This window comes from Scyliorhinus torazame, chromosome 13 (assembly GCF_047496885.1).
Source record: "Scyliorhinus torazame isolate Kashiwa2021f chromosome 13, sScyTor2.1, whole genome shotgun sequence".
Taxonomy (NCBI): domain Eukaryota; kingdom Metazoa; phylum Chordata; class Chondrichthyes; order Carcharhiniformes; family Scyliorhinidae; genus Scyliorhinus; species Scyliorhinus torazame.
In genome coordinates this window covers 202,961,813-202,982,789 of record NC_092719.1, presented here as the reverse complement: position 1 = coordinate 202,982,789, position 20,977 = coordinate 202,961,813, and the positions used below count along the sequence as shown (strand labels likewise).

Here is a 20,977-nt window from a genome sequence, read left to right as displayed (position 1 = left end):
CCCCCCAACACACACACATGCACGCACACACTCACACTTGTAGTGTGTTTTGTGGCAACCCATTATTGTCCAGAGGTGGAATTTTCCGGTCCCGCGTGCTTTCCTGTTGTTCGTACCCTCCTCCGCCGGGGAACCCATGGGGGGGTGGAGGGGGGATTGCCATAGGCGGGGCAAAAAGATCCCGCTGGCGGAACCAGTCGGAAACCGTCGACAAGCTGCTACACTCCAAAAAGCACTTCATTTGCTGGAAAGAGTCTACTGGTTGTGAAAAGCGCTATACAAATGCAAGACTTTTTCCTTCCCCAAACCGGATGTGGGCAGGCGATTGTGTTATGGGGATTTGTTTTTGTTGCCGAGCCCGATGACTGCGCATTGTGGCCGTCACCACCCACCTGCTCATAGGAGTGTGCTGAGTGAATTTCACTTCGTACAGGAATCCCAGTAAACAGGTAAACACCGGGCAGCCACAACAAAGTATTAATAAATGAGTGCCAAGCTGAGCTGGTCCCCGAATCTTAAGTTGCTTTTTAAAAATGGCTCCATTTGTAATCGAGAAACCAGGTAACGTTGCCCAATCCCAGGGGGACCATCCATCATTTTCACAGGGCTACGGGGAAGAAACATTGGGGGAGGGAGCCAGCGAGTCAGTTTCCTTCATGTGTACAAAATCCATCAATTTTCATCGTGTGTGTGTGTTTTTGTTCTGTTTTTTCAGTACACATTTGGGAGAAGGCAGGAGGAAAGTAAAAAGCCACTTCTGTAAAAAGAGATGACAGTTATGGATGGTCCCCGTAAAGACCCCTGCCCCCCACCCCCACCCGTGTTAGGATTCCATCCCCTCCCAGCCAGCTCTGTGACGTGACCAAAGGCATCCTTCTCCAGACACGCTGGTGTACTGGTGATGTGAAGCAGCCCCTGCGATACCCTGAACCTTTCATAGCAATAATATTACTTCCAATCGGGACTCATAAATGTTAAGTGTGTGCCAATATTTTTTTGCGTTTGTAGTTATTGTGCCCCTGTGAGGGATGGATGTCAGTGGAGGTGAAAAATGGGCAAAGTAACAACTTTAACTGAACTGTCAACAGTTCGAAAATGTCACTGAAATAGGAGTTTTTAACCAAGCCTCCCTGAATAGTCTCGCAGTCCGGGAGGAGGTCACGGTTCAATTTCCCCGATGCAGTGGCGCTCTCTTCCCAAACCCCCATCTCCACAATCCCTCCAACACCCCCCCCACCACCCCTTCAATCCCACCCTATCAATTTTGCAGCAACACTTGGCCCTCAAAGGCCTGGGAGTGGCTAGTGTTAGGAGTTCATAGAGGGTTTGGGTGCAAGCTGGGGATTCATCAGTGGAAGACTTATCAATGGATCCGGAAGATGGGGGAGAGAGAGAGAGACGGAGAGTTGGAGGATTACAGAAGAGGGAGAATGGAAGTCAGAGATTGGTAAACAACAGTGGGGCTGAAGCTCAGCCATTCGATTAGATCATGGTTAATCTGTCCCTCAACTCTAGTAATTTGCCTTTGTTCCATAAACCCTTAAAGTGTTGCAGTTCACTTAGGGAATCTAAGTCGCTGTGACCACGTGTTTTAGTCTGGACCTATGGATAGTGATGGCAGAGTCATTTAGGGTGAAGGAGATCATAGGATATGGGGGGAAAACGGAATGAAGCTATCGAGTTGGAAGATTAGCCATGATCATAATGAATGGTGGAACAGGCTCAAAGGGCCGAATGGCCTCCTCCTGCTCCGATTTTCTATGTTTCTATGTTTGGAACGACTTGCAGGCCGATACTCAACCTGTTAGGCCACATTATGAACACACCTTCCTGGGCAACAAGTTCAGGACTGGGATTCAAAGCCAGAGTTTCTGGTTCAGAGGAAGGGACGTTACCCACTGCAGAGGGTCATACCCTTACCCAACAAAAATCTATCAATCTCACTTAGGAATTTGCAGTTGACCTAACCTCAACCGCTTTTTTGGGGAAAGCAATTCCAGATTTCCACTACCACTTTGTGAAAACGTCCTTCCACAAAGCTCAGTTCTCAGTTTTCATCTACATCCCTGGCTTTGGATTCACCCACCAGTAGAGCTTCTGTCCATCAACCATAGGAAATGTTTTAATCACCTCAATTAGCTGGGTGAAGGAGATTTTAGATTACTGAACTTGCAGGACTGGACCTTCAGCCTCAAGGCGGTTACAAAGTTTAGGGCAGCACGGTCACATTGTGGATAGCACAATTGCTTCACAGCTCCAGGGCCCCAGGTTCGATTCCCGGCTTGGGTCACTGTCCGTGCGGAGTCTGCACATTCTCCCCGTGTGTGCATGGGTTTCCTCCGGGTGTTCCGGTTTCCTCCCACAGTCCAAAGATGTGCAGGTTAGGTGGATTGGCCATGATAAATTGCCCTTAGTGTCCAAAATTGCCCTTAGTGTTGGGTGGGGTTGCTGGGTTATGGTGATAGGGTGGAGGTGTGGAACTTGGGTAGGGTGCTCTTTCCAAGAGCTGGTACAGACTCGATGGGCCAAATGGCCTCCTTCTGCACTGTAAATTCTATCTAACGCTGTCCAAAGATTCGCCTGGTTTCTGGGTACGAGTACGAAAAATGTATCTTTCAAATGTTTCATTTTTGTTTGGAGAGCAATGCCGATCAAAGTACTTTATCACCTCATCATAGCTCTCGCTTTCCCCTTCGCTATCAAAAGCGAAGGTATTGTAGGTTTTGATGGCTTGTGGACCTGCTACCGTGAGCAGCAACACAATGCGTCTCTTGTCATGCTGTGCCTGCAAACCAAGGGCTGAGATGTAGAGGTTAAACTGCTGTTTGAAAACACGCGAGTTTCCATCCACATTACCGGAGACTTGAAGCTGGTGGGGTGCCTTTAAACCTTCCATCTCAAATTTCACTGTCGTTTATTGCGTTGAGTCGCCATTGGCCGTAGTGCACCAGGTCGGTGGAAGAATCTTCTCTTTTTCGTTCTTGGGCCGGTTTCATCTCATCTTTTCTGCTATTACCTTTAAATGTTCAACACCCCTGGTACCATGTTGTGTTCTGCGACCTTGCCTTTGCAATGATGCACACAGCGCATCTGGTGACTTAACTAGAATGATGATTTATTGATTAACATGTGGAAAGATAGCAAAAAGAATACTATACAGAATAAGGTACTATTTGAGTTCCCTGAACTCTCCTGGAACTACCCTATGTGCGACTGTCCTGTTTTAAGCCTAACTACCAACTGACGAGTGTCCCATGTCATGTGACCGATGTCTGGCGCCACCAGCTGGTTGGAGGTCGCATTACTAACTATGTACAATACTATTCACAGGCATATCACCACAGGTAATGGGGAGAGAAGAGGACTTGGTGACTGGGAGTTTGGGTGATGTAATTTCAGGAAGAATCATAGGACTTTTGGGGACTCGTTATTGAGGGGATTGGGGCTTGAGTGGGGTCGACCAACCGGTCCCTCAACACCTCTGAAAGGGGCACCACGGTGGCGCAGTGGGTTAGCCCTGTTGCCTCACGGCCCCGAGGTCCCAGGTTCGATCCCGGCTCTGGGTCACTGTCCGTGTGGAGGTTGCACATTCTCCTCATGTTTACGTGGGTTTCACCCCCACAACCCAAAGATGTGCAGGGTAGGTGGATTGGCAACGCTAAATTGCCCCATTATTGGTAAAAATGAATTGGGTACTCTAAATTTAAAAAAAAAAAAATGCCCATAACTTTGAGTATCCTCAATGTGTGGTGGGATCGTCTCCGCAAGAATGAGTTCACGATTACACCCCTTTGATCTTTGCAATCCTGATTCCGGTATTCGCAGCAGCCCCTGGTGCCCACCGTTAATGACCGAGCTGCCAGCACAGCAGCATCGACCTGGGTGAAGCCAGCTAATGTGCATTATTTTTTTTTAAATGGCCCTCAATTGGGGCTTAAGCTGCCTGACTGCCAGTATTGTGTGGGTTTCTGCTGCCAGAGGAAGCCTGTCCCCTGGGAGAGTGGCTCAGAGATGGGGCCACATCGGGGAACCAACCACCTGGGCTTTTCTGCGACCAACCCTCCACACACAACGCGAACGTAACTGCCTCAACCACCTCACTTGCCAATGCATTCCAGGCCACCACCACCCTCTGTGTAAAAAAAACTTCCCCCGCACATCTCCACTGAACCTTTCCCCCCTCCTCACCTTGAACTTGTGCCCCCTTGTAATTCTCAATTCCGCCCTGGGAAAAAACCTCCAACTGTTCATCCTATCCATACCCCTAATAATTTTATAAACTTCTATCAGATCACCCCTCAGCCTTCATCACTCCAGGGAGAACAATCCCAGTTTATTTAATCAGGCCCGCCCGCGGATCGATGGGCCCACGATCGTGGGCCAGGTCACTGTGGGGGCACCTCCCGGGGCCAGAACCCCTGTGCATCCCCAAGGGCCCCGGAGGCCGCCCGTGCCGCCAGGTCCCGCGGGTAAGGACCTACTCCAATTTCGCCGGCGGGACCGGCAAAAAAACGGGCGGCCACGGGGCCCATCGCGGGCCGGAGAATCGCCGGGGGGGGGGGGGCGCGCTGCCAGCGGTCGCTGGCCGGCGCAGTGCGATTCCCGCCCTGGCGCCGGAGAATTCGGCAGCCAGCGGGGGCGGGATTCAAGCCTGGAAAAATGCCCCCCCAACATTCTTGGCAAAGTTGTGAGCGGTGGAGGCGAATTGAGTGGAGAGAGGAGAGACAGTGATGTGATTGCAGGAAAAACGCACAAGCAGCCGACGAGCATCTTTAAAGGGAAGAGGCAGGTTACGAACATAGGACTCTGTGAATTAGGAGCAGGAGTGGGCCACTCGGCCCCTCGAGCCTGCTCCACCATTCAATAAAATCATGGTTGGTCTGATTGTAACCACAACCCCATATTCCTGCCTACACCCACCGAAACCCTTTCGCCTCCTTGTTTCAATTGTATAACTTCCCAAAGTGCTTCACAGAAACATTATAAAACAAAGATGACACCGAGCAACATAAGGAGATACCAGGCCGGGTGACCAAAGTGGGCGGCACGGTGGCATAGTGGTTCGACTGCTACCTCACAGCACCAGGGACCCGGGTTCGATTTCGGACTCGGGTGGCTGTCCTGTGTGGAGTTTGCACTTTCTTCCCGTGTCTGCGTGGGTTTCCTCCGGGTGCTCCGGTTTCCTCCCACAGTTCAAATATTTGCAGGTTAGGTGGATTGGCCATGCTAAAGTTGCCCCTTAGTGTCCATGGTTACGGGGATAGAGTGGGTCTAGGTAGGGTGCTCTATCAGAGGGTCGATGCAGACTCGATGAGCCAAAGGGCCTCCTTTTGCACTGTAGGGATTCTATGTTCTATTCTAAAAGTTTGGTTAAAGAGTTAGGATTAAAAAAATATCTTAAGGGAGGAAAGCAAGGAAGAGGTGTAGGGAGGGAATTCCGGAACCTGAGGCCGAGACAACCAATGCTGGAGTAATTCTAATTGGGAATATAAAAGCAGAGTATTTGTTATTGTATTAGCCACTTTGTCCAAGTGTGCATTGAGACTGTGTATGTCCTGTGAGTGCAGAACAAGCCGGGACTTACACTGCCGGTCGGCATTGGGTGAGACTTGCAGTTCTTTTTTTTTGGTTAAATTTAGAGTACCCAATTTATTTTTTCCAATGAAGGGGCAATTTAGCGTGGCCAATCCACCTAGCTTGCACATCTTTTGGGTTGTGGGGGCGAAACCCACGCACACACTGGGACAATGTGCAAACTCCACACGGACAGTGACCCAGAGCCGGGATCGAACCTGGGACCACGGCGCCGAGAGGCAGCAGTGCTAACCCACTGCGCCACCGTGCTGCCCCCTAGAGACTTTCAGTTCTGATGTTTTCTGTTCCAATACTGTCTGAAATACTGAATAAATAATGCATGATACCAGAACTGGAAGATTATACCTAACAGGAAAGATTGGACACCCTGGAACTCTTTTCTCTATAAAAGGCAGGATTTGGAAAGGGATTGATATGATAGACAGAGAAGATGTTTCCACTCATGAAGGAGACCAAAACTAAGGGCTAATTTCAGGTAGTCATGAATAAACTCATTAGGGAATTAAGCATAGAACTCTTTAGCAGAGACTGTATAAAATATAGATCTACCGCAAGGAGGCAAATTTTGTAGGTGCATTCAAGAGGAATCGAGGTAAATATATGAGGGAGGAAGGGACAGAAAGATATATTGTTGGGGTTAGATAGACAAAGTTTGTATGGAGCATCGACATTAACAAACAAAGAACAAAGAACAATACAGCACAGGAACAGGCCCTATGGCTCTCCAAGCCTGCGCCAATCACGTGTCCTATCTAGACCAACTGCCTTTATCCTTCTATACCATGTCTGTTCATGTGCCTCTCCAAATAAGTCTTAAAGGTTGCTAACGTATCTGCCTCAACCACCTCACTTGACAGTGCATTCCAGGCCACCACCACCCTTTGTGTAAAAAGCTTCCCCCGCACATCTCCACTGAACTTTTCCCCCCTCACCTTGAATTTGTGCCCCCTTGTAATTTTCAATTCCGCCCTGGGAAAAAAACTCCAACTGTTCATCCTATCTATACCCCTAATAATTTTATAAACTTCTATCAGGTCGCCCCTCAGCCTCCGTCTCTCTAGGGAAAACAATCCCAGTTTATTCAATCTCTCCTCATAGCTAATACCCTCCATACCAGGCAACATCCTGGTAAACCTTTTCTGTACTCTCCCCAAAGCCTCCACGCCCTTCTGGTAGTGTGGTGACCAGAATTGGACACAGTATTCCAAACATGGCCGAACCAATGTTCGATATAACTGTAACATATTTTTTGAGCTTTTATACTCGATACCCCGTCCTATGAAGGCAAGCATGCCATATGTTTTCTTTATTTTTAATAAACATTTTATTGAGGTTTTTTTGGTATTATAACAACAACACAATAAACAATGTTCATGAAACTAAAAACATAGTGCAAAATCTGTCTACCTCCCTTACAGGTCCCACCTTTGTTAACCCCCTACTCTAAGCAAAACTAACCCCCCCCCCCCTTCTGCTGACGATTAATTTTCCGCGAAGAAGTCGCCGACGGTTGCCACCTCCGGGCGAACCCTAACAGTGACCCTCTCAAGGCGAACTTGATTTTCGCCAAACAGAGGAAGCTAGCCATGTCCGATAGCCAGGTCTCCGACTTCGGGGGCTTTGTGTCCCTCCATGCCAATAGTATCCGTCTCCGGGCTACCAGGGAAGCAAAGATCAGAACATCTGCCTCTTTCTCCTCCTGGATTCCCGGGTCTTTTGACACCCCGAAAATCGCCACCTCTGGACTCAGCGCCACCCTTGTTTTTAACACCGTGGACATGACATCTGCAAACTCCTGCCAAAATCCCCTAAGCTTCGGACATGCCCAGAACATGTGGACATGGTTTGCTGGTCCTCCCGCACATTCTGCACACCTGTCTTCCACCCCAAAGAATCTGCTCATCCGGGCCACTGTCATGTGAGCCCGGTGAACAACCTTAAATTGTATCAGGCTGAGCCTGGCACATATTGCGCACGCATTGACTCTACTCAACGCATCCGCCCATAGACCATCCTCTATCTCTCCTCCCAGCTCCTCCTCCCCCTTGCGCTTCAGCTCCTCGGTCTGTATCTCCTCTGACCCCATAAGTTCCTTCTAAATGTCCGAGATGCTCCTTCTCTGACGTACCCTCTGGAACTACCCTGTCCTGAATCCCCCTTAGCGGTAGGAGCGGGAAGGTTGACAACTGTTTACGTAGGAAGTCCCACACCTGCAGATACCTGAATTTGTTTCCCCGTGCCAACCCAAATGTCTCGTCCAGCGCCTTCATACTCGGAAAGCTCCCCTCTATAAACATATCCTCCATCCTCTCAATCCCTGCTCTCCGCCAGATCTGGAACCCCCCCATCCATACTTCTCGGGGCAAACCGGTGATTATTACAGATTGGGGACCAGACCGATGTTCCCTCTGCTCCCACTTGTCTCCTCCATTGCCCCCAGACTCTCAGGGCCGCCACCACCACGGGGCTGGTGGAGTACCGTGCCAGTGGGAACGGCAGAGGCGCAGTTACCAACGCCCCCAAACTGGTGCCCTTGCATGAAGCAGTCTCCATACGCTCCCATGCCATCCCCTCCCCCACCACCGACTTCCTGATCATGGCTATATTCACCGCCCAGTAACAGTTACAAAAATTTGGCAGCGCCAGCCCGCCCTCTCCCCGACTTCGCTCAAGCATTACCTTCCTTACCCGTGGGGTCTTGCCTGCCCAAACAAAGCCAGAGATCACTTTGTTGACCCATTTAAAAACCTGGGATTCATGTCGCATTACATTCATCCCCCACCATCTGGCCTGCGAAATCCTACCAACTGTCCTGGCTTGACACAATTCACACCTCTTTAACCTGGGGTTACGCCATCTCTGGATCTGTAAAGATTTAATCACCTGCTAATGCTTGCATTCCAAGCATTGTCTGGCATCTTTGAATCTGTCTATAAATATGTTTCGGGAACATACCTCTTCATTCACCTGAGGAAGGAGCAGCGCTCCGAAAGCTAGTGACATCGAAACAAACCTGTTGGACTTTAACCTGGTGTTGTCAGACTTCTTACTGCATTTAAAAAAGGACCGCGGAATAAAGATGGGGAGACATTGAAACACGAACAGGAATCTCGGGAGGACCGTCATCTTCACCGTCTGCATCCTCCCAGCTAATGACAACGGGAGCGCGTCCCACCTCCGAAAATCCTCCTTCATTTGGTCTACTAGCCGGGCCAGATTTAATTTATGCAGCCGGTCCCATTCCCGCGCCACTTGAATGCCTGGGTACCTAAAGTTTCCCCCTACTAATCTAAACGGCAGCTCCCCCAATCGCCTCTCCTGTCCCCTCGCCTGGACCGCAAACATCTCACTTTTCCCCATATTTAGCTTATACCCCGAAAGCCGGCCAACTTCCCCTAGAATCCTCATGATTTCTTCCATTCCTTCTAATGGGTCCGATACATCCAGAAGCAGGTCGTCTGCATAGAGCGAGACTCTGTGCTCCACCACCCCCGGACCAGCCCCTTGAGTCCCTCAGAGCAATTGCCAACGGCTCCATAGCTAGCACGAACAACAGTGGGGAGAGGGCGCATCCCTGTCTCGTCCCCCAGTGCAGTCTAAAATAGTCCGATGTTGTCCTATTCGTCCGTACACTTGCCACAGGAGACTGATATAGTAACCTGACCCAGTCAATAAAGCCCCAAATCCGAACCATCCCAGTACCTCCCACAGATAATCCCATTCTACCCGATCAAAAGCCTTTTCTGCATCCATTGCGGTCACTACATCCACCTCCCCACCTTCCAGGAGCATCATGATCACATTTAACAACCTTCTTACATTGGCCACCAACTGCCTACCCTTAACAAACCCCAGCTGGTCCTCCCCAATAACGTCCGGAACACAATCCTCAATCCTGGAGGCAAAGGTTTGGCCAGCAGTTTGGCATCCACATTCAACAGGGATATCGGCCTGTAGGACCCACACAGCTCCGGGTTCTTGGCCCGCTTCAGAATCAGCGAAATCGTGGCCTGTGACATCGTTGGGGCAGCACCCCTCTTTCCCTTGCCACATTGAACATCCTCATCAACACTGGCCCCAATATCCCAGAGAACATTTTATAAAACTCCACTGGGTACCCCTCCGGCCCCGGGGCTTTACCAGTCTGCATGGCTTCAGACCCTCCACTATCTCTTCCAACCCGATCGGGGCCCCCCGGCCCATCCACCAGCTCACCGTCCACCTATGGGAAATTTAGCCCCCCCAAGAAGTGCCTCATCCCTTCCGGCCGCGTAGGAGGTTCCGACCTATACAGCCTACTGTAGAAATCCCTAAACGTCTTATTCACCCCTGCTGAATCTCCAACTAGGTTCCCATCTCCGTCATTTACTTCCCCTACCTCCCTGGCTGCCTCCCTCTGCCATTTGCTTTCTTTACCACCATTTCCACCTGTGCTGCCGCTTTTAAGGACCTGTGGACCGGCACACCCAGATCTCTCTGTGTCTCTATGCTCCCTATGGTTCTGCCATTTATTTTATAGCTCCCACCTGAATTGGATCTACCAAAATGCCTCACCTCACATATGTCCGGGTTAAGCAGGGCAGCACGGTAGCCTTGTGGATAGCACAATTGCTTCACAGCTCCAGGGTCCCAGGTTCGATTCCGGCTTGGGTCACTGTCTGTGCGGAGTCTGCACATCCTCCCCGTGTGTGCGTGGGTTTCCTCCGGGTGCTCCGGTTTCCTCCCACAGTCCAAAGATGTGCAGGTTAGGTGGATTGGCCATGATAAATTGCACTTAGTGTCCAAAATTTCCCTTAGTGTTGGGTGGGGCTACTGTGTTATGGGGATAGGGTGGCGGTGTTGACCTTGGGTAGGGTGCTCTTTCCAAGAGCCGGTGCAGACTCGATGGGCCGAATGGCCTCCTTCTGCACTGTAAATTCTATGAAAAGTCTATAAGTTCCATCTGCCATTTCTCTGCCCAATTTTGCAGCTTATCTATATCCTGTTGTATTCTCTGACAATCTTCATCACTATCCGCAACTCCTGCAATCTTAGTATCATCCGCAAACTTGCTAATCAGACTCGCTACGTTTTCTTCCCAGTCATTTATATATATTACAAAGAGCAGAGGTCCCAGTACTGATCCCTGCGGAACACCACTAGTTACAGACCTCCATTCGGAAAAACACCCTTCCACTGCTACCTTTTGTCTTCTATGGTGAAGCCAGTTCTGAATCCATCCAGCTAGCTCACCCCTGACCCAATGTGATTTAATCTTTTGCACCAGCCTGCCATGAGGGACCTTATCAAATACTTTACTAAAGTCCATGTGGACAACACTCACAGCCTGTCCCTCGTCAATCATTTTTGTCACCTCCTCAAAAAACTCAATTAAATTAGTGAGATATGACCTCCCTCGTACAAAACTCTGTTGCTATTTGACCATTCACTTCCAAATGTGCTTAGATCCTATCTCTGAGAATCTTTTCCAACAATTTCACTATCACTGACGTCAAGCTCAATGGCCTATAATTACCCGGATTATCCTTGCAACACTTCTTAAATAACGGTACAACATTGGCTATCTTCCAATCCTCTGGGATCTCACCTGTGGCCAACGAGGACACAACGATTTCATCTCTTGTCTCCCTCAGAAATCTGGGTTAGATGCCATCTGGCCCTGGGGATTTGCCTACCTTAATGCATTTAACACACCTAACACTTCCTCCCTCATAATAACAACCTGTTCTAAAGTGTTTACACATCCCTCTGAGACACCGCCAATCAACGTGTCCTCTCCTTTGTGAATACCGATGCAAAATACTCATTACGGATCTCACCTACTTTCTTTTGATTCTACACATAATTTCCGTCCTTTGTCCTTGAGTGGACCATCTCTTTCGCTAGCTACCCTCTTGTTCCTAATGTACGTATAAAATGCCTTGGGATTCTCCTTAATCCTGTCTACCAAGGACATTTTGTGATCCCTTTTTGCCCTCCCAACTCCCTGCTTGAGCTCTTTTCTACTTTCCTTGTATTCCTCAAGTGCTTCATCTGTTTTTAGTTGCCTGCACCTCACACATGCATCTTTTTTCTTTCTGACAAGATTCACAATTTCCCTGGTCGTCCATGATTCCGGAATCCTGCCTTTCCTGTCCTTCTCTTTTACCGGCATATGCCTGTCCTGCACTCCCATCAACTGCTCCTTAAAAGACTCCCACATGCCAAATGTGGATTTACCCTCAAACAGCCTCTCCCAAACAGCCTTCAATTCCGGCCTAATCTGGTTGTAGTTAGCCTTCCCCCAATTTAGCACCTTAACCCTAGGGCATTGAGGTGTTCGGTGGAATGGTCTGTTTCTGTGCAATAAATACTTTGTAATCCCCACTGAGCCAAATAAATGGAAAAGGGAGAGAGTGGAGTAGAATGATTTCATAGTCTGCACGTTCTCCCTGTGTCTGCGTGAGTTTCCTCCGGGGACTCCGGTTTCCTCCCACAAGTCCTGTTAGGTAATTTGGACATTTCTCCCTCGGTGTACCCAAACAAGCGTCGGAATGTGGCGACTAGGGGCTTTTCACAGTAACTTCATTGCAGTGTTAATGTAAGCCTCCTTGTGACAATAAAGATTATTATTATTAACCCCCCACGAGGACCACTGGGAAACCATCATTGATCTCCCCGTGGGACTCGTGGAGTATGAGCTTCCCAGGTCGAGGGCGGAGGACAAGTACCTGAGCAAAGGTTAAAAGCAGGCCCTGAGATAAGTGCTCCCAGCTGGGACTGCACTGGGAGTGAGATGCTGCATTATGCAGGCTATTGTAAATATTTGTGAATAAGCCTATCTTATGTTTGCCGGCAGCCCCCATTGCGTCATTATACATAGAGTGGGTTGTCATAATCCGGAAAGCACTGCCTGAAAGAGGCGTGGAGGCAGTTCATGGTCGGGATTCTGTGTTGGCTGACAGCGAAATCGGGAAACGCGCATGGGTGGAGAATAGGTACCAACGCCAAATGGCAATTCGCCATCACGTTGACAGCGGCGTAACTGCGGCCCGGAGCGCACGTACAGTAAACACCGTTTGCAAATCATTAGCGGGCCTGATGCGGTATTCTCCGGGGCCTCCGCGATGCTCCGCCTCCGGTGGGCTGAATTCCCGACGGCGCGGTTCATTTGTGCCTTCAGAAATCATGAAACCGGCATCGTGGCTGCTGAGGGAGAGAGAGGGGTTTGGAAAAGTGTCCAACATCGCCATAGTTTGCTGACAGTTGTGCCGCTGGCCAAGGGGCTTCTGCCAGGGCTGGGAGGGTGGAGTAGTGGGGGGAGGCCAAGAGGTGCGTTGTGGGGTCGGGGTGGATGGGCACAGAACACCATTGCCACAGCCAGAAAGGCAGCCATGCAGCTGCGCACACCACTGACAGCCCACTTTGAACTTACGGCCCTGATAGGTGTATCCCCAGGGCACCCCCCTAGGTGCCCTTTGGCCCCAGCAGACCCATCAGCACACCAGTATCATCTTGTTGCTGGGATGAGTGTGTGTGGGGACTGTAATGTGTATGTGCGGCTGCAGCTTGTCGCTGGGATGAGTGTGTGTGGGGAGTGTAATGTGTATGTGCGGCTGCAGCTTGTTGCTGGGATGAGTGTGTGTGGGGAGTGTAATGTGTATGTGCGGCTGCAGCTTGTTGCTGGGATGAGTGTGTGTGGGGACTGCAATGTGTATGTGCGGCTGCAGCTTGTTGCTGGGATGTGCGTGTGTGGGGACTGCAATGTGTATGTGGGGCTGCAGCTTGTTGCTGGGATGAGTGTGTGTGGGGAGTGTAATGTGTATGTGCGGCTGCAGCTTGTTGCTGGGATGAGTGTGTGTGGGGAGTGTAATGTGTATGTGCGGCTGCAGCTTGTTGCTGGGATGAGTGTGTGTGGGGACTGCAATGTGTATGTGCGGCTGCAGCTTGTTGCTGGGATGTGCGTGTGTGGGGACTGCAATGTGTATGTGGGGTTGCAGCTTGTTGCTGGGATGAGTGTGTGTGGGGAGTGTAATGTGTATGTGCGGCTGCAGCTTGTTGCTGGGATGAGTGTGTGTGGGGAGTGTAATGTGTATGTGCGGCTGCAGCTTGTTGCTGGGATGAGTGTGTGTGGGGAGTGTAATGTGTATGTGCGGCTGCAGCTCGTTGCTGGGATGAGTGTGTGTGCGAAGTGTAATGTGTATGTGCGGCTGCAGCTTGACAGCCTCCTGAGTCTGGAATCGATTGTGTTCCACATGGCGCCAGTGCTATCCCCTCAACAGTCGCTAAATCAGTCCAGGTTCAGTGCCAGTTTTGCTGTCGTGAAAATCTACGAATCCTGCCCCGGCGTCAGCACTTCGCTTCCGGCGATCGGCCGGAGAATCCCCGTTCATGACCAAATTGGGGGTGGCGCCACTTTCCCGATGCTCCGCCCCCCTCCAAAGCGGCGTACTAGCAGAGTACGCCGCGCGCCGTATCGACGGCCTCGGGACATTGCCTGATGCCCACCCCCCAGTGCCTCGCTCCCGACTGGCCGAGTTCCTGACGGCGTCAGTCGCGTGTGGTCACATCCGTCGGGATCTCGCCGTGGCTGCTGCGGACTCAGTCCAGCGCCACCGCAGTCGGGGAAGGGCCGATCCGCGGGCAGGGGGGGCTTTGCCAGGGACTGGGAGCACTGTTGGGGGGGGGTGGTCCGGGGCGTGCGAGCCGGCCAAACAGGGGAAACTATTTGGCAGGCCGGGTCTGCGAGCGGCCGGCGCCATGTTGGACGGCACGGACGCTGCACGCGCGGCCACGGACCCGGCAATTCTCCGGGCCGTATCGGCAGCTACGGCCGGGTGTTGTACGCTGCCTTGATGCCAGCCCCCAGCCAAACAGAGCATCGGTGGCCGTTTTCGCCATTTTATCTGTCGTAAAACGCCATCGTTCCCACTCTGGCGTGGCAACATATCCTCAAAATCGGAGAATCCAGCCCTTAGTCTCAGGAACGGAGAATCCAGCCCAACTTTCAAAAGGAAATTGGATAAATATTTGAAAATGAGGGGGGAAAAAAATAGAGAAAGGACAGGGAGTGAGAATAATTGGAAAGTTCTTGAAAAGAGCTGGGACAGGCATGATGGGCTGAATGTCCTTCTTCTGTGCTGTAAGATTCTATCATTTGATGCGGAGTTCCATTTTAAAAACTAACGCTGAGACGCCCAGGTTATATTTTATCAGCTCATGGACAGACTGTTCCAAAAAATCTCACCACCCACGAGAAGCAACTCTGTTCTACCACCCTGGTAAGTTTGGCCACAGTATCGTACGGCAAAGATTTAGATCTATTGCTCGCAGTGTTCAGAACCCAATTGTAAGTCTGGGAGTGCAAAAGGCAGCCTCCATTCATAGAATCCTCTCTAACCAGTACCACATTACCCCAGTCTTCAGAGAACAAAACAATATTCCTCTTTATTAAATTGTGCTATTTCTTTCCCATAAAATTGCTGTAAGGTCAATGGTTCACATGAACATGGTATATCAAAGATGATGCACATTTGTCACTGCAGTCAGCGGAGGCCAATTCCCCAGCCGGCACTGTAATGGAGATTTCCAGCAGATTTATCTCAGGATTGGAGGCGATTATTGCAACAGCAGTAATTTGACTCTGATCATCATTAAAGTAACTGCTCCCTAATGGAATGACACATGAGCTCCGCTACACTCCAGCAACGCTGGCAACCCGGAGTTCCTTCAGGAACTTCTGAGACTGGGATTAGATGCAGCCTGCTGATCTGAGACCCCCAGCTTCAGGCCCTGGTAAACCGCTGCGGACGATGTGCAGGAGTGTTGCGCCTACCTCTCGGGTAATCGGTAGGCACGTGCAGTGAAATAAATCCTCCGCTTCGAGTTCAAATCTTTTTAGAACATAGAACATGCAGTGCAGAAGGAGGCCATTCAGCCCATTGAGTCTGCACTGACCCACTTAAGCCCTCACTTCCACCCTATCCCCGTAACCCAATAACCCCTCCTAACCATTTTGGTCACTAAGGGAAATTTATCATGGCTAATCCACCTAACCTGCACATCTTTGGACTGTGGGAGGAAACCGGAGCACCCGGAGGAAACCCACGCAGGCACGGGGAGAACATGCAGGTTCCGCACAGACAGTGACCCAGCGGGGAATCAAACCTGGGACCCTGGAGCTGTGAAGCCACTGTGCTAACCACTGTGCTACCGTGCTGCCCTAAACCCCGTGATAACCCTGTGTCCCAGCCAATCTTTATCCCGCAAAACTACTGGGGATATCAGCCTATCTGGTCATTATTATGTTGTTCTTTGTGGGTGTATCCTGTTTGCAAATTGGCTGTTGGATTTCCTACATTGCAACAGTGACTACCCTATTGGCTGTCGGGCTGGCGCAAGGGTATTTAGTGCCCGAGGCAAACCTTCATCCTACCCCCACAAGGGGCAATTCTACCCCCTTTGAGTGGTGTCTCAGTCTCCGTTCAAAACAACCAGTAGCGATACCAACTTGTCACCCTCACGTGGGTGGCGCGGTGGCTACAGTGCTTAGCACTGCTGCCTCACAGCTCCAGGGACCCAGGTTCAATTCTGGCCTCCGGTGACTGCCTTTGTCTGCCTGTCTGTCTCCCCGTGTCTGCGCCTTAGTGTCCAAAAGGTTAGGTGGGGTTACTGTGTTAAGAGGATAGGGTGGAGGCGTGGGCTTAAGTAGGGTGCTCTTTCCGAGGGCCAGTGCGGACTCGATGGGCCAAATGGCCTCCTTCTTTGCTGTAAATCTATGATTTAAAAAAAATAAATTTAGTGCACCCAATTATTTTTTTCCAATTAAGGGGCAATTTAGCGTGGCCAATCCACCTGCCCTGCACATCTTTGGGTTGTGGGGGTGAGACCCACGCAGACAAGGGGAGAATGTGCAAACTCCACACAGTGACCCGGGGCCAGAGCCGAACCCGGGTCCCCAGCGCCGTGAGGCATCAGTGCTAACCACTACGCCACCATGCTGCCCTTGATCCTTTTTAAAAAGAATTTAGAGTACCCAATTCTTTTTTTTCCACTGAGGTGCAATTGAGCGAGGCCATTCCACCTGCCCTGCACATCTTTGGATTGTGGGGGTGAGACCCACGTAGACACGAGGAGAATGTGCAACCTTCACATGGACAGGGACCCGGGACCTGGATCGAACCCGGGTCCTCGACGCCATGAGGCAGCAGTGCTTTTCAAAAAAAAAATTATAGAAATTTAGAGTACCCAGTTTATTTTTTCCAATTAAGGGTCAATTTAGCCTGGCCAATCCACCTAGCCTGCACATCTTTGGGTTGGGGGGGTGAAACCCATGGCAAACACAGGGAGAATGTGTCAACTCCACACGGACAGTGACCCAGAGCCGGGATTGAACCTGGGACCTCGGCGCCATGAGGTTGCAATGCTATCCACTGCGCCACCGTGCTGACCCCTGAGTCAGCTGTGCTAACCACTGCACTGCCATGCTGCCCCAGGATTCTATGATTCTATAGGTTTCTATGCAGATACAACATGGCAACCATCTCCTAGTGTTAATGTATGCTTTGTTCATTGTAAATTTACATGGACAATTCACTTTTCCTGATCCGATGGATTGCAGTCTGATGATATAGATTTATAGATTCATAGAATTTACAGTGCAGAAGGAGGCCATTCGGCCCATCGAGTCTGCACCGGCTCTTGGAAAGAGCACCCTTCCCAACCGCACACCTCCACCCTATCCCCATAACCCAGTTACCCCACCCAACACTAAGGCCAATTTTGTTCACTAAGGGCAATTTAGCGTGGCCAGTCCACCTAACCTGCACATCTTTGGACTGTGGGAGGAAACCGGAGCACCCGGAGGAAACCCGCGCACACACGGGGAGAATGTGCAGATTCCACACAGGCAGTGACCCAAGCCGGGAATCGAACCTGGGACCCTGGAGCTGTGAAGCAATTGTGCTAATCACTATGCTACTGTGCATATTGATGAGTAATGCAGATAAACTAAACAGATCACCAACACTTGGGAATGAAATGAAAGTCACCACAGTCCGAGGACACCATAGGTTGCTCTCCTCTTTGGAGCTGACTGGTGGTGATTTAACCTCAGGATCAACACACCTCAGGTGGGGGTGGGTTGGCGTGGTGGGGTGGGGGGCGGGGGACCTCAGCCGGTTTGGGAATTGAACTCACGCTGTTGGCATCGATCCACATCTCGATCCAGCCAACTGAGGTAATCAACCCCTGGTGATGGTGAGCTGCCTTCTTGAACCGCTGCAGTCCATGTGGTGTAGGTACATCTACTGTGCTATTGGGCAGGGAGGTCCAGGATTTTGACCGAACAACAGTGAAGGAACGGGGATATATTTCCAAGTCAGGATGGTGAGTGACTTGGAGGGGAACTTCCAAGTGGTGGAGTTCCCAGATATCTGCTGCCCTTGTCCTCCTAGATGGTCGTGGTCAAGGGTTTTAAAGGTGCCTGAGTCAGGAACCATGGTGAGTTCCTACAATGCATCTTGTAGACAGTACACATGGCTACCACTGTGCGTAGGTTGTGGGGGGACTGCATGTTTGTGGAATGGGTGCCAATCAAGCGGGCTGCTTTGTCCTTGAGGATTCTTGGAGCTGTATTCACCCAGGCAAGTGTGGGATATTCCATTACACTCCTGACTTGTGCTTGTAAGTGGTGGACAGACTTTGGGGAGTCAGGAGGAGAGTTACTTGCCACAGAATTCCTAACCTCTGACCTGCTCTTGTAGCCACAGTATTTATATGGTTAGCCCAGTTCAGTATATCTCGAGCCATCACGTTGCTGTATACAATCAATTTTTCTCAAAATCCTGCAGTACCCGACGATCCCACATCTCCATAGCTGAGCAGGAACATTACTCCCTGCTCCCTTGCGACGGAACCGAGAGGCAGTTGATGTGGTATACAGGCTGAGATCAATCATGCGACTTGTTCCTCTGTGACCAGTCAGCTCTACTCACTCAACAAGTACGACCTCCATCAATTATCGGCTCTTCTCATTAAGAACGGAACATAATAATGGAGAAAAGCTTGAGTCTTACTTGGTGGAGTTATTGCTAATCTGACATCCTTTTACATTAAATATATGTCTTGAGAGGGAATATTGTATCTGACAGACACTGCAGTGTGCAAGCTATACATAAGTATTTGCTGCTTTTAAAATATGCAATATTTGTGTGAGGGCTTCAGGCAACTCTTGAACTTGATTGCAATACTTGTGCAGCTATCTAACAATCCTATTGGAAGTAATCTTTCAGTTGAGCAAGTCATTTTCAGTGAAACATGATGTTAGCACTGCTGCCTCACAGCACCAGGGACCCGGGTTTGATCCCGGCTTTGGGTGACTGTGCGGAGTCTGCACTTTCTCCCCGTGTGTGCGTGGGTTTCCTCCGGGCGCTCCGGTTTCCTACCACAGTCCAAAGATGTGCCGGTTAGGTGGATTGACCATGAACAATGCGCGGGGTAACAGGGATTAGGCAGAGGAGTGGGCCTGGGTCCCTCTCTCAGAGGGTCGGTGCCGACTCGATGGGCCAATGGCCTCATTCTGCACTGTAGGGATTCTACGGATATTTAAGATCACCCTCCAATGCATTTTTATTGTTTTCATGTTTCGAAGCAAATGAGAGATTTACTAAAGGATCACTACACCTCAGGTGGGGGTGGGTTGGCGTGGTGGGGTGGGGGGCGGGGTACCTCAGCAGGTTTGGGAATTGAACCCATGCTGTTGGCATTGATCCACATCTCGAACCAGCCATCCAGCCAACTGAGGTAACCAACCCCTGGTGATGGGGAGCTGCCTTCTTGAACCTTCTTGATGCTACACAGATGAACCAACACGGATGCGAATGGTACAACGCAGTTTTATTTTAAACATCTATTTACACTGGTAAACTGTTTACTGAGGTTCGATCATGACCCTAGAATCTGTGGACCTATTCCTAATTCTATCTTGTAGTGGCACTCAGCACATGGTGGATGTCTGAGTGGCTTGCAATGAGCTCTGTGCCCTGAGCTGTCTCCTGCTCGAGTGTCCAGGAAGTGCCGTGTTCCCTGTTTTGTACTGTGTATGCTCTTGCCTGTGATTGGCTGTCGTGTTGTGTGTGTTGATTGGTCCGTTGATCTGTCCATCAGTATGTATGTATGTATGTGCTATGATGTTTACCTGAATATCATGACAGCTGGGTTACTGAATATATTCAAGGCTGAGATAGACAGGTATTTGATAGACAAGGGGGTCGAGGGTTATGGGGGAAGACAGCAAAGTGAAGTTGAGACATGACTAGATCAGCTGTGATCTTATTTAATGGCGGAGCAGGTTCAAAGGGCTGAATGGCCGACTCCTGCTCCTAAGCCCTATGTTCCCATGTTCCCCTTATTGGGAGGGAGCAGGGGAATGTGGAGTTAACAGCAGGGCAGGGAGTGGATGGAAACGGCCTGACCATCATCTAAGGTGGATCTAAATTACACACTGAGCTTTGGAGGATTGCTTGAGGTTAAATGGCCTCTTCTCATCCCCAAACTGTGCTCAAGGTTTAAAAAATAAAATCATTGCCATTGCTGGCATTGAAAGCAGGCTTGTTGGCCCAAACGGCCTGTTTTATTTTGTCCTGTGATGACAACGCGTGATAGAGATTTTGAGTCACAGCATGAATGGAAATGGTGCCCAGATGCTGTTGTGACTGACATTCCTCATTACTGTCCCCACCAGTGGTAACCAAATCATCTTCTTGTTAGTATTGAATGGGGCTTGTTGTCTGTGCCTGGGCTTGTAACCTGAACAGGAAATTAAAGTGAGGGATGCCAAATAAGGTAAACTTATATGAGCTTAAATGCCCCAGGCAAATGCAATGTAAATACTACATTCATAGAGCTAGCACTGACAGATTCAAAAAGACTTTAATGTTGTGTTTTATCCAAAGCAAAAGTCTTCTGCGTTTTTAATACGTTTCAAATTAAGATGCACTGCTGCAAGTCACCAAGGCTCCTTCGACAGCACCTTCCAAACCCACGACCTTCACCACCCAAGGTCAAGGGCAACAAATACATGGGAACGCCACCATCTGCAAAGTCCCCTCCAAGCTACAAACCGTCCTGACCTGCAACGCTATCGCCGTCCCTTCACTGCCGTTGGGTCAAAATCCCTCCCTAACAGCTCTGTGGGTGTACCTACACCATGTGGACTGCAGTGGATCAAGAAGGTGGCTGACCACCGTCTTCAAGGACAGCTAGGGGTGGGTAATAAATGCTGGCCTAGCCTGCAACACCCACATCTCACAAAAGTACAATAATAAAAAAACGTCATTGACCTCCGGGTGATGGAGCCAGCTCTTGTGGCTCAGCTGTGGACCGAGAGTTCCCAGGCTGAACA

At 50.1% G+C, this 20,977-nt stretch overlaps 1 long non-coding RNA gene across 1 annotated transcript in view; it reads left to right on the top strand.

Moving 5' to 3' along the window:
- The first annotated feature begins 215 nt into the window (after positions 1–215).
- Positions 216–20,977, top strand: part of LOC140387757 (uncharacterized) — an 83,723-nt gene continuing 62,961 nt past the window's right edge. Inside the window, exon 1 of the long non-coding RNA XR_011934004.1 lies at positions 216–449. This is a non-coding gene — a long non-coding RNA (uncharacterized lncRNA). The remainder of the gene's footprint in view (positions 450–20,977) is intronic.